The 12,607-nt window shown below is 51.0% G+C and overlaps 1 pseudogene; it reads right to left on the minus strand.

Moving 5' to 3' along the window:
• The window catches only part of LOC115121460 (E3 ubiquitin-protein ligase znrf3-like), a 261,610-nt pseudogene that overhangs the window by 88,789 nt on the left and 160,214 nt on the right, over positions 1-12,607 (minus strand).

Here is a 12,607-nt window from a genome sequence, read left to right on the forward strand (position 1 = left end):
TGTAGAGAGAAGGCCTGACTGTGAGAGAGAGGAAAGAGGCCCAGTGTAGAGAGAAGGCCTGACTGTGAGAGAGAGGAGAGAGAAAGAGGAGAGAGGCCCAGTGTAGAGAGAAGGCCTGACTGTGAGAGAGAGGAGAGAGAGAGGCCCAGTGTAGAGAGAAGGCCTGACTGTGAGAGAGAGGAGAGAGGCCCAGTGTAGAGAGAAAGCCTGACTGTGAGAGAGAGGCCCAGTGTAGAGAGAAGGCCTGACTGTGAGAGAGAGAGAGAGAGAGAGACCCTACCAGGAAGAGAAGCCAAGATAATATCAGCAAGTTGAGGCGTACACACACATGAAAGGAGAACCTAAGCGGCAGGCCTCACTCACGGTGCAGGCAGCTCCACGCTTCACAGGGTTTCTCTCCTCCCTCCTCCACCATGATAGAGAGACAGAGGGAAAGAGAGAGAGGGAGAGAACAGAGTGCTTCATCAAAACCTCTGAGGCCCCTGATTCTTCCTCTGCAGACAGATAAACAGTGGATGAGCTCACAAACACACAACCTACCCCTCCTCCCGCCCGCCCGTTCAACCTACCCCTCCTCCCGTCCATCCGCCCGCTCAACCTACCCCTCCTCCCGTCCATGCGCCCGCTCAACATACCCCTCCTCCCGCCCGCCCGCCCGCTCACTCAACCTACCCCTCCTCCCGCCCGCTCAACCTACCCCTCCTCCCGCCCGCGCGCTCAACCTAGCCCTCCTCCCGCCCGCGCGCTCAACCTAGCCCTCCTCCCGCCCGCTCAACCTAGCCCTCCGCCCTCCCGCTCAACCTACCCCTCCTCCCGTCCATCCGCCTGCTCAACATACCCCTCCTCCCTCCCACCCGCCCGCTTGCTCAACCTACCCCTCCTCCCGCCCGCCCGCTCAACCTACCCTCCTCCCTCCCGCTCAACCTACCCCTCCTCCCGTCCATCCGCTTGCTCAACCTACCCCTCCTCCCGCCCGCCTGCTCAACCTACCCTCCTCCCGCCCGCTCAACCTACCCCTCCTCCCGCCTGCTCAACCTACCCCTCCTCCCGCCCGCTCAACCTACCCTCCTCCCGCCCGCTCAACCTACCCTCCTCCCGCCTGCTCGACCTACCCCTCCTCCCGCACGCCGCTCAACCTACCCCTCCTCCCGCCTGCCCGCTCAACCTAGCCCTCCTCCCGCCCGCTCAACCTACCCCTCCTCCCGCCTGCCCGCTCAACCTAGCCCTCCTCCCGCCTGCCCGCTCAACCTAGCCCTCCTCCCGCCCGCCCTCACGCCCGCCCGCCCGCCCGCTCTCTCTGCCCCATCCCTCTCTCTCACTCTCTCTGCCCCATCCCTCTCTCTCTCTGCCCCATCATCCATCCATCTCTCTCTCTCTCTCTCTCTCATCCATCCATCCCTCTCTCTATCTCTCTCTCTCTGCCCCATCCACATCTCCCCATCCATCTCTCTCTCTCTCTCTGCCCCATCCACATCTCCCCATCCATCCATCCATCCATCTCTCTCTCTCTCTCTCTCTCTCTCTCTCTCTCTCTTTGCCCCATCCACATCTCCCCATCCATCTCTCTCTCTCTCTCTCTTTGCACCATCCACATCTGCCAGATCCACCTCTCTCTCTCTCTGCCCCATCCACCTATCTCTCTCTATCTCTCTCTCGAGACAGGGCACCCATCCAAAAGCTACTTAGCAGTAAGAAGGTGCAGCTGTTAACTGAGCTCCATACAGCAGGCTGTGCCAACAGAGAAAGAGGGGCAGAGACAGAGAGGAATGGAGAGGAGAACCCCATGCAGGCTCTGCCAACAGAGAGAGAGGGGCAGAGACAGAGAGGAATGGAGAGGAGAACCTCATGCAGGCTCTGCCAACAGAGAGAGAGGGGCAGAGACAGAGAGGAATGGAGAGGAGAACCTCATGCAGGCTCTGCCAACAGAGAGAGAGGGGCAGAGACAGAGAGTAATGGAGAGGAGAACCCCATGCAGGCTCTGCCAACAGAGAGAGAGGGGCAGAGACAGAGAGTAATGGAGAGGAGAACTCTGCCTCTGCCAACAGAGAGAGGGGCAGAGACAGAGAGGAGTGGAGAGGAGAACCCCATGCAGGCTCTGCCAACAGAGAGAGAGGGGCAGAGACAGAGAGTAATGGAGAGGAGAACCTCATGCAGGCTCTGCCAACAGAGGGGCAGAACAAGAGACAGACAATGGAGGCTGCTAGCTAGGCACTATTAACTGGAGAGGATCTATACCTTGGGATAAATAAAATACTACACATGACTTCAATCATGTGAGGAGAGGGGCTCCAGCACAGGTTGTCTGAGAGGTGTCATAGTAGCTGCCCATATTCTGCAGCCTCGCAGCCAGCAACAGGTTCATAGATTACATCTGTGTTCTTGTAAGGGCAGAGTAGAGTACATGGCCCATATCAGTGTGTGTTTGTGTGTGTGTGGGGTGGGGGAGGGGGGGGTTGGAGAACATGAAAAGGCTATGAGGGGAAATCAGACAGACTCGTATTCTGACGCAAACCACCCGTGTTGACATTATTGTTGTTAGGCATTTTTATTCTGACGCAAACCACCCTTGTTGACATTATTGTTGTTAGGCATTTTTATTCTGACGCAAACCACCCTTGTTGACATTATTGTTGTTAGGCATTTTTATTCTGACGCAAACCACCCTTGTTGACATTATTGTTGTTAGGCATTTTTATTCTGACGCAAACCACCCTTGTTGACATTATTGTTGTTAGGCATTTTTATTCTGACGCAAACCACCTTTGTTGACATTATTGTTGTTAGGCATTTTTATTCTGACACACGTTACTATTTTTGTACTATGCACTTCTTATTTTATTCTACTGAATGAAAAGTTGTTTTGGGGTGATTTCATGATGTCATGGGAAAAAGGGATGAGGAGGAGGAGGAGGGTTGAAACGGAGAGAGCGAAAGCACTCATGCCGGTCGGGGACAATGTGGCCGTCAACCGCAGCCCAAGCACCTCACCAATAATCTGGTGATTCTATCCCCAACCAAGGAGCGTCGACAGCAGCACCTAGATCTTCTAGGTTCTGTCAGACCTGGGCCCTGACAGTAAATCTCACTAAGTTAAATAATGCTGTTCCAAAAAAAGTCCACAACTACAAATTCCATCTAGACACTGTTACTCTGGAGCACACAAAAAACGATACATACCAAGCTGTGAACGATCTGAGAGACAAGGCAAGAACAGCCTTCAACATCATCAAAAGGAACATACAATTCGACCTCCCAATTAGGATCTGGCTAAAAATACGTTAATCAGTTGGAGAACCTATTGCCCTTTATGGTTGTGAGATCTGGGGTCCGCCCACCAACTTAGAATTCACAAAATGGGACCAACAACAAATTAAGACTCTGCATGCAGAATTCTGCGAAAATATCCTCTGTGTACAACGTAAAACACCAAATAATGAATGCAGAGCAGAATTAGGATGATACCTGCTAATGATCAAAATCCAGAAAAGAGCTGTTAAATTCCTTCAACCACCGAAAAGAAAGTGATTCCCAAACCTCCACCAACACAATTAGAACCAATCAAATCATGAAAAAAAAAACACATTGGGAAGAATTAACAAAAAACAGAGCAACTAGAATTATATTTGGCCCTAAACAAAGGGTACACAGTGACAGAATACCTGACCATTGTGACTGACCCAAACTTAAGGACAGCTATGACTATGTACAGACTCAGTGAGCAAAGCCTTGCTATTGAGAAGGCCGCTGTAGCCAGACCTGGCTCTCAAGAGAAGACAAGCTATGTGCACACTTCCCACAAAAGGAGGTGGAAACTGAGCTGCACTTCCTAACCTCCTGCCAAATGTATTACATATTATCATTTATTTAATCATTTAAGTCATTTAGCAGACGCTCTTATCCAGAGCGACTTACAAATTAGAGACACATATTTCCCTCAGACTCGTTTCAGGAAACTATGTTGCGTGTCGCTACTTCACAGGAGAGCAATTTGAACATAATTATATATTTTTAATAAAAATGTGTTTTTTTTTTAGCAGAAATGCCTTCTGGAACATGTGAACTTTCATGTGCCTTAATAATAAACTTGTATTCCATCTGTAAATACGAATACAATTGTTAAATTACTATCTTAGTTGGTTTAGCCACGGAAAAAGTCAGCAACCTTCCCGCTAGTCATGATTGGCTGAGTTAATGAGTGGGCTGGACATGCCGAGAGATGATTTTGGATTGGTCTGCCATGTAGCACGCTTCTGTCTATAACATGAGCTGGTCAGTATGTGTAGGGAATCCTTTGTAACGTAGTAAAACTGAATAAGTGTTGCTCTCCACTTTCTGGAAGACCGAGTTTTGAAATCAGTGGAAGCAGAGTACGATAGCTAAAATTCTGCCGTTTGATTGCAAATATGCAGACAAAGTAGAAAAGAGACCACACAGAAGGCTTTTGTATGAAACACCTCTCTCCGGATTACATCTTCAATCTAAGGTTAACCATGGCATCCATGACAGAGAGGGAGAAGCGTCCATCCATGTATATGGAACAGAGAGTCTAGCTAGCTACATTTTCAGATATGACATGTTTCTAATTTTGTCAGAAAGTAGTTTCATTTCAAGTTAAAGTGTACTGTTAGATAGCTAGCTAACATTAGCTGGCTGGAACGTTACATGTATGATCTGTGTAGTAATATTATTATTAGTATCTCAGTGCCATTTGCTTTGCTAGTTATAGTCTAATGCAGCAAGCAATACCCCAGTGTGCCATCACACCAGCAAGCAATACCACAGTGTGCCATCACAGCAGCAAGCAATACCACAGTGTGCCATCACAGCAGCAAGCAATACCACAGTGTGCCATCACAGCAGCAAGCAATACCACAGTGTGCCATCACAGCAGCAAGCAATACCCCAGTGTGCCATCACAGCAGCAAGCAATACCCCAGTGTGCCATCACAGCAGCAAGCAATACCACAGTGTGCCATCACAGCAGCAAGCAATGTGTGCCATCACAGCCATCCATCACAGCAGCAAGCAATACCAGTGCCATCACAGCAGCAAGCAATACCACAGTGTGCCATCACAGTGTGTGCCATCACAGCAGCAAGCAATACCACAGTGTGCCATCACAGCAGCAAGCAATACCACAGTGTGCCATCACAGCAGCAAGCAATACCACAGTGTGCCATCACAGCAGCAAGCAATACCACAGTGTGCCATCACAGCAGCAAGTGTGTGCCATCACAGCAGCAAGCAATACCACAGTGTGCCATCACAGCAGCAAGCAATACCACAGTGTGCCATCACAGCAGCAAGCAATACCCCAAGAAAAGGGCAACCAGTGAAGAACAAACACCATTGTAAATACAAACTACATTTATGTTTATTTATTTCCCGTTTTGTACTTTAACTATTTGCACATCGTTACAACCCTGTACATTTGGAATGTCTTTATTCTTATGGAACTGTTGTGTGTGTAATGTTTACTGTTCATATTTGTTTATTTCACTTTTGTTTATTAATATTTCACTTGCTTTGGTAATGTAAACATATGTTTCCCATGCCAATAAAGCCCCTTGAATTGAATTAGAGAGAGAGCGAGAGAGAGAGGGGGAAGGGAGTACCAGGGAGTTAGAAACATATACCCCAGCCAGGCTAGTTAGGACTGGAATACACAACGTAATCCCAGATACGGTTTAACACTAATACACAACACTTTACAGAAACACAAACTTACTGTGCGTTAACTCTCTAGTCTACACAAATAACAAGTATAGGTATAGTTACAGCTCTCTAGACAAAACTAAAACTTCACACAACATGTGTATATGCACAGCACAATGGCCATCTACAATGCTCCAAAAACAACTCTTCCACAGATACCTGCAACTACAACACAAGGGAGGACCCAATCTTCCATTGCATCCTTGTTTCCCTGCTCTAGAGGGGGCCCCTGTGTGTGCGGCACGCAGGAGGGAGGCAACTGTGTGGAGTCACAGCTCTGCTGCTCTCACAGGAATCAGACAGGAAGAACCGGAAAAAATTGTTTGCATATATGTGACAAGACACCGCTTTGGTGTGGAGGCCAGCTTCCCCCTCCTTCCACCCTCCCTGACAAGACACCGCTTTGGTGTGGAGGCCAGCTCCCCCCTCCTTCCACCCTCCCTGACAAGACACCGCTTTGGTGTGGAGGCCAGCTCCCCCCTCCTTCCACCCTCCCTGCCTTCTCTCCATCCTCTCATTCCTGCCTTCTCTTCCTCAAACCTGTCTCTGATGCTGGGTCAGCAACAGTACAATTAGTTTGTAGTCCCTGGCTGCTATGTTTTTCATTTCAGTAGAGAATGTAGGAGGTTGGTATTAGTAGGGTTAAATTCAGCCTTCATTGAGATTCTGGAAATGGAACTGGAATTATGGGGAAAAGAGAGAGAGAGGGTGGGGAAGAGAGAGAGAGAGGGTGGGGAAGAGAGAGAGAGAGAGAGAGAGAGAGAGAGAGGGTCGGGAAGAGAGAGAGAGAGAGAGAGAGAGAGAGAGAGGGTGGGTGGGTGGGTGGGGAGGGAGAGAGAGAGAGAGAGCGAGAGAGGTGGGTTGGAGAGAGAGAGAGAGAGAGAGAGAGAGGGTGGGGAAGAGAGAGAGAGGGTGGGGAAGAGAGAGAGAGAGGGTGGGGGAGAGTTGGGCCTGGGAGTTCAGATATAGGGGGCTTGGCTGAGAATGGGGATATACAGGGGGAGGCAGGGTAGCTTTGGATGTGGTGTTGCGAGGGGGGTATCTCAGCTGTGTCTGAGCCTAGCAGGGATTACAGTCTGTGGCTTGGCTGGCAGGGGCACTCTGGGCTGTGTCTGGATGAAAGTCCGGCTATAATACAGTACAGTAATGGCTAAGTCTGGCTCTGGGAACACTACGGACCCCCAGCTGTGCCTGGGCTCTTCCTGGGTCTGGTCTGCCATCCAACAATGGAGAGGCTTCCCCATCTCCTCTCCCCACTAATTATAGCCCAGCAGTGTCTACTCTATCTAAAAACAAACCATGCAGCCGCTGTACCTTCTCGTTTCCCTCCTTTAATCCTAATTTCGCTCCTTTTCCCCTCGTTTCCCTCCTTTTCTCCTCGTTTCGTCCCTTTCTCCTCCTCGTTTCCCTCCGTTCAACTCCTCGCTTTCCTGTCCACTCTAATGAGGGGATGGATGCTGTCACTTGGGGCACTTTCACAACATATCCCTCTGATGGGGGGTGGCACAGCTCTGCTGGATGGGCTCTGCTCTTGCACCAAACTAAAACAATATCCCCCAAATCCAACATGGCCGCCTGCCTCCATAGAGAAAAGATCATTCAGATCCCTGTGATGCCCCCAAGTATCAGCTCAGCAGCACTCCAGTCGAGGCCTCACTGCTGTACAGTACAGTATATCAAACACTTGACCTAATCAAACACTTGACCTAATCAAACACTTGACCTAATCAAACACTTGACCTAATCAAACACTTGACTACCACGTCGACGACAACAAATGATACAGTGGTCACTTTCAAAGAGGAGGAAGGAACCTAATTGTGCAACACTACGTTCTATTCCTGATGTAAAGTACAAGATGCTTCAAGTGATTGAGTGCTTCTGTTTTAGCATTACCATTAGTTCAGCTTCCAGCCCTGATGTGTTGCGTGTTCTGTTCTTTTCTGCCTTACTCACAAGCTAGCGCCGAGCGCTAACCAACCTCTAACCGCGGCCTCCAGAGAAAGTGCCCCATCCATAAGCATGTCTATATGGCTCTCCTTCAACGGCTGACCTCTTCCTGTCACTGGCAAGGACAGGCCAGGTGTGTCCAGGATAAATGAGACCATAGTCTCCCCCTGTCCCTCGGGGAAAAGTGGTATGTTCCATTAGGATGGACACTTAATTAAAGCCATGATAAAATACCACTCTGGACTCCAGAGGGGGTCTGGGGGAGGGGTAAAGAGACAGAGGGGGTCTGGGGGAGGGGTAAAGAGACAGAGGGGGTCTGGGGGAGGGGTAAAGAGACAGAGGGGGTCTGGGGGAGGGGTAAAAAGACAGAGGGGGTTCTGGGGGAGGGGTAAAGAGACAGAAGGGGGTCTGGGGAGGGGGTAAAGTGACAGAGGGGGTCTGGGGGAGGGGTAAAGAGACAGAGGGGGTCTGGGGGAGGGGTAAAGAGACAGAGGGGGTCTGGGGGAGGGGTAAAGAGACAGAGGGGTGTCTGGGGAGGGGTAAAGAGACAGAGGGGGTCTGGGGGAGGGGTAAAGAGACAGAGGGGGTCTGGGGGAGGGGTAAAGAGACAGAGGGGGTCTGGGGGAGGGGTAAAGAGACAGAGGGGGTCTGGGGAGGGGTAAAGAGACAGAGGGGGTCTGGGGGAGGGGTAAAGAGACAGAGGGGGTCTGGGGGAGGGGTAAAGAGACAGAGGGGGTCTGGGGGAGGGGTAAAGAGACAGAGGGGGTCTGGGGGAGGGGTAAAGAGACAGAGGGGTAGAAGGAAGAGGGGGAGAGACAAGTGAAGGATTAAATTCCTCTCTTCTAATTCTTGGAGGGAAGGAGGTGAAAAACAAACAAACCCATCCTAGCGTGAACAAATCGCTCCCTTGACAACCAGGGATCAGAGATAAATAGTGTTTTAATTAAGAAGAGAAACAAGTTGTCTTCACCCAGGCTGAATCTACCTGACAGGATGAGGTGGAGGGTTGTTTTCTGGAGCAGTCTCTCTCTCTGTCTACTGGTATGTAACAAGACAGGGGGGACCTGATGTCAGCACTCCTAGTCTGAGGTACTTCACATAGGGGCCAGGTTTAATACCCAGCACTTACCCAGACACACAGCATCATGTGCGTATGTACAATAGATGTGTTGCTCACCTTTCCCAGGACAGTGAGACAGCTGGGGTCCAGTTCAGGCTTCTCCAGCTTCACCACTCCCACCCAGCCATACTCGTATTGGTCGTCCTCATCATTGTTGTTACACAGTCCCAGTGGATGCATCTAAAACAGAGGGGAACCATAGGGTTAATATCACAACATATATATATAATATCACCCACGACAGAGCACAGGGTTAATATCACAACATATATATATAATATCACCCACGACAGAGCACAGGGTTAATATCACAACATATAAATAATATCACCCACGACAGAGCACAGGGTTAATATCACAACATATATATATAATATCACCCACGACAGAGCACAGGGTTAATATCACAACATATATATAATATCACCCACGACAGAGCACAGGGTTAATATCACAACATATATATAATATCACCCACGACAGAGCACAGTGTTAATATCACAACATATAAATATAATATCACCCACGACAGAGCACAGGGTTAATATCACAACATATATATATAATATCACCCACGACAGAGCAATGTCATTCTAGGGATCCAGGGAAAGCTCCTGCAAGATAATCAATATATGTTTAAATGATTTTTTAAATTTTGTAATTAAATGTTACTTATTACATTTGTTACAAGTTTGTGCAGGTGTGTGTGTGTGTGCCTCTCTCTCTCTCTCTGTGTGTGTGTGTGTGTGTGTGTGTGTGTTTGTGTGTAGAATAGTAAACGTTTTTTTTTTGACCAACCGGGGACAATTTGTAGGTGCCCACAAGGTCAAATGATTTTTCTGGTTTAGGTTTAAACATTTGTGTTAGGGTTAGAATTAAGTTTAGGGTTATGAGCTAGGGTTCATTTTAGGGTTAGGAGCTACGGTTAGGGTTAGGATTTAGGGTTATGGTTATGGTAAGAGTACAGGTTAGGGTTAGGATTTAGGGTTATGGTAAGAGTACAGGTTAGGGTTAGGATTTAGGGTTATGGTTATTGTAAGAGTACAGGTTAGGGTTAGGTTTTTGGGTTATGGTTATGGTAAGAGTACAGGTTAGGGTTAGGTTTTAGGGTTATGGTTATGGTAAGAGTACAGGTTAGGGTTTAGGGAAAATAGGGTTATTAATGGGACTGAATTGTGTCCACCCACAAGTTCAGCTGTACAAGATTGTGTGTGTGTGTGTGTGTGTGTGTGTGTGTATGCTTGCCAGTAGAAAAAAAACATGTTTACTCCAATACCATTCTCATCTCGTTCATGTTGACGAAATGGTCGATCACTCTGTCATACAGTATATACGCTGTTATTATTTGTTGTCCTTGGCTACCTGGCTAAATTGCTTGCTCGATATCCTAACTTCCTTTTATGGACAACGTTGGCTAGTTAACATTAGCCTTCTACATCTAGCTACATATTGAACTTCCATCCTCTCAGGCCAGGGGCACAACAACGTATTAATTAATGGTTGGATCAGAATCACTGTTATAATCATTGTACAGAGAATGAAGTAAAACAACAAGTCCAAATCCCTATCTAGTTCCATGACTAATTTAGGAAAGGGACAATTTTAGCCAGCTGGAAGAAGAAAACAACACAATGAGACGCAACAAGTTTTTTCTGTCAGTTATGTTGATGTGATGTGAAGCCAAAACCAAGCTGGCTTCCTTTGACACTTTATTCTGGTGTAGAAGGACCATTCACAGTTGAGCTCACTCAGTTTAGCTCAACGCTGATTGGCTATTATTTTATCTTTTTTTTCCATCAAGGGAGGCCAAATGCTCGAAGGCTTCCCTCGCATTCAATACTACAGGAGGCAACAATACCATACTCTTTCTGACCATTCAGCATCAGATAGGTCACACATACAGAGACAGAGGGGTGCTGTTCTCTAGTGAGATACATTCAACCTCTTGCAAATTGAAGGAAAATTATGAAACATGGAGACGAAAGATAAATGATTTTATATGTTTTTGTTCTTTTTTTCCTTTGTCAGTTTTTTAGGGAAACCTGGCTCTCTGCTGGCCTGCCTCTCTGCTGGCCTGCCTCTCTGCCTGCTGGCCTGCCTCTCTGCCTGCTGGCCTGCCTCTCTGGCCTGCCTCTCTGCCTGCTGGCCTGCCTCTCTGCTGGCCTGGCTCTCTGCCTGCCTGCCTCTCTGCCTGCTGGCCTGCCTCTCTGCCTGCTGGCCTGCCTCTCTGCCTGCTGGCCTGGCTCTCTGCCTGCTGGCCTGCCTCTCTGCCTGTTGGCCTGCCTCTCTGCCTGCTGGCCTGCCTCTCTGCTGGCCTGGCTCTCTGCCTGCCTGCCTCTCTGCCTGCTGGCCTGCCTCTCTGCCTGCCTGCCTCTCTGCCTGCCTGCCTCGCTGCCTGCTGGCCTGCCTCTCTGCCTGCTGGCCTGCCTCTCTGCTGGCCTGGCTCTCTGCCTGCCTGCCTCTCTGCCTGCTGGCCTGCCTCTCTGCCTGCCTGCCTCTCTGCCTGCCTGCCTCTCTGCCTGCTGGCCTGCCTCTCTGCCTGCTGGCCTGCCTCTCTGCCTGCTGGCCTGGCTCTCTGCCTGCTGGCCTGCCTCTCTGCCTGTTGGCCTGCCTCTCTGCCTGCTGGCCTGCCTCTCTGCCTGCTGGCCTGCCTCTCTGCCTGCTGGCCTGCCTCTCTGCCTGTTGGCCTGGCTCTCTGCCTGCTGGCCTGGCTCTCTGCCTGCTGGCCTGCCTCTCTGCCTGCTGGCCTGCCTCTCTGCCTGCCTGCCTCTCTGCCTGCTGGCCTGCCTCTCTGCCTGCCTGCCTCTCTGCCTGATGGCCTGCCTCTCTGCCTGCCTGCCTCTCTGCCTGCTGGCCTGCCTCTCTGCCTGTTGGCCTGCCTCTCTGCCTGCTGGCCTGGCTCTCTGCCTGCTGGCCTGCCTCTCTGCCTGCTGGCCTGCCTCTCTGCCTGCTGGCCTGCCTCTCTGCCTGCTGGCCTGGCTCTCTGCCTGCTGGCCTGGCTCTCTGCCTGCCTGCCTGCCTCTCTGCCTGATGGCCTGCCTCTCTGCCTGATGGCCTACCTCTCTGCCTGCCTGCCTCTCTGCCTGCTGGCCTGCCTCTCTGCCTGTTGGCCTGCCTCTCTGCCTGCTGGCCTGCCTCTCTGCCTGCTGGCCTGCCTCTCTGCCTGCTGGCCTGCCTCTCTGCCTGCTGGCCTGGCTCTCTGCCTGCTGGCCTGGCTCTCTGCCTGCCTGCCTGCCTCTCTGCCTGCTGGCCTGCCTCTCTGCCTGCTGGCCTGGCTCTCTGCCTGCTGGCCTGGCTCTCTGCCTGTTGGCCTGGCTCTCTGCCTGTTGGCCTGGCTCTCTGCCTGTTGGCCTGCCTCTCTGCCTGCTGGCCTGCCTCTCTGCCTGCTGGCCTGCCTCTCTGCTGGCCTGGCTCTCTGCCTGCCTGCCTCTCTGCCTGCTGGCCTGCCTCTCTGCCTGCCTGCCTCTCTGCCTGCCTGCCTCTCTGCCTGCTGGCCTGCCTCTCTGCCTGCTGGCCTGCCTCTCTGCCTGCTGGCCTGCCTCTCTGCCTGCTGGCCTGCCTCTCTGCCTGCTGGCCTGCCTCTCTGCCTGCTGGCCTGCCTCTCTGCCTGTTGGCCTGGCTCTCTGCCTGCTGGCCTGGCTCTCTGCCTGCTGGCCTGCCTCTCTGCCTCTCTGCCTGCTGGCCTGCCTCTCTGCCTGCCTGCCTCTCTGCCTGCTGGCCTGCCTCTCTGCCTGCCTGCCTCTCTGCCTGATGGCCTGCCTCTCTGCCTGCCTGCCTCTCTGCCTGATGGCCTGCCTCTCTGCCTGATGGCCTACCTCTCTG

This window comes from Oncorhynchus nerka, linkage group LG13, assembly GCF_034236695.1.
Source record: "Oncorhynchus nerka isolate Pitt River linkage group LG13, Oner_Uvic_2.0, whole genome shotgun sequence".
Taxonomy (NCBI): Eukaryota; Metazoa; Chordata; class Actinopteri; order Salmoniformes; family Salmonidae; genus Oncorhynchus; species Oncorhynchus nerka.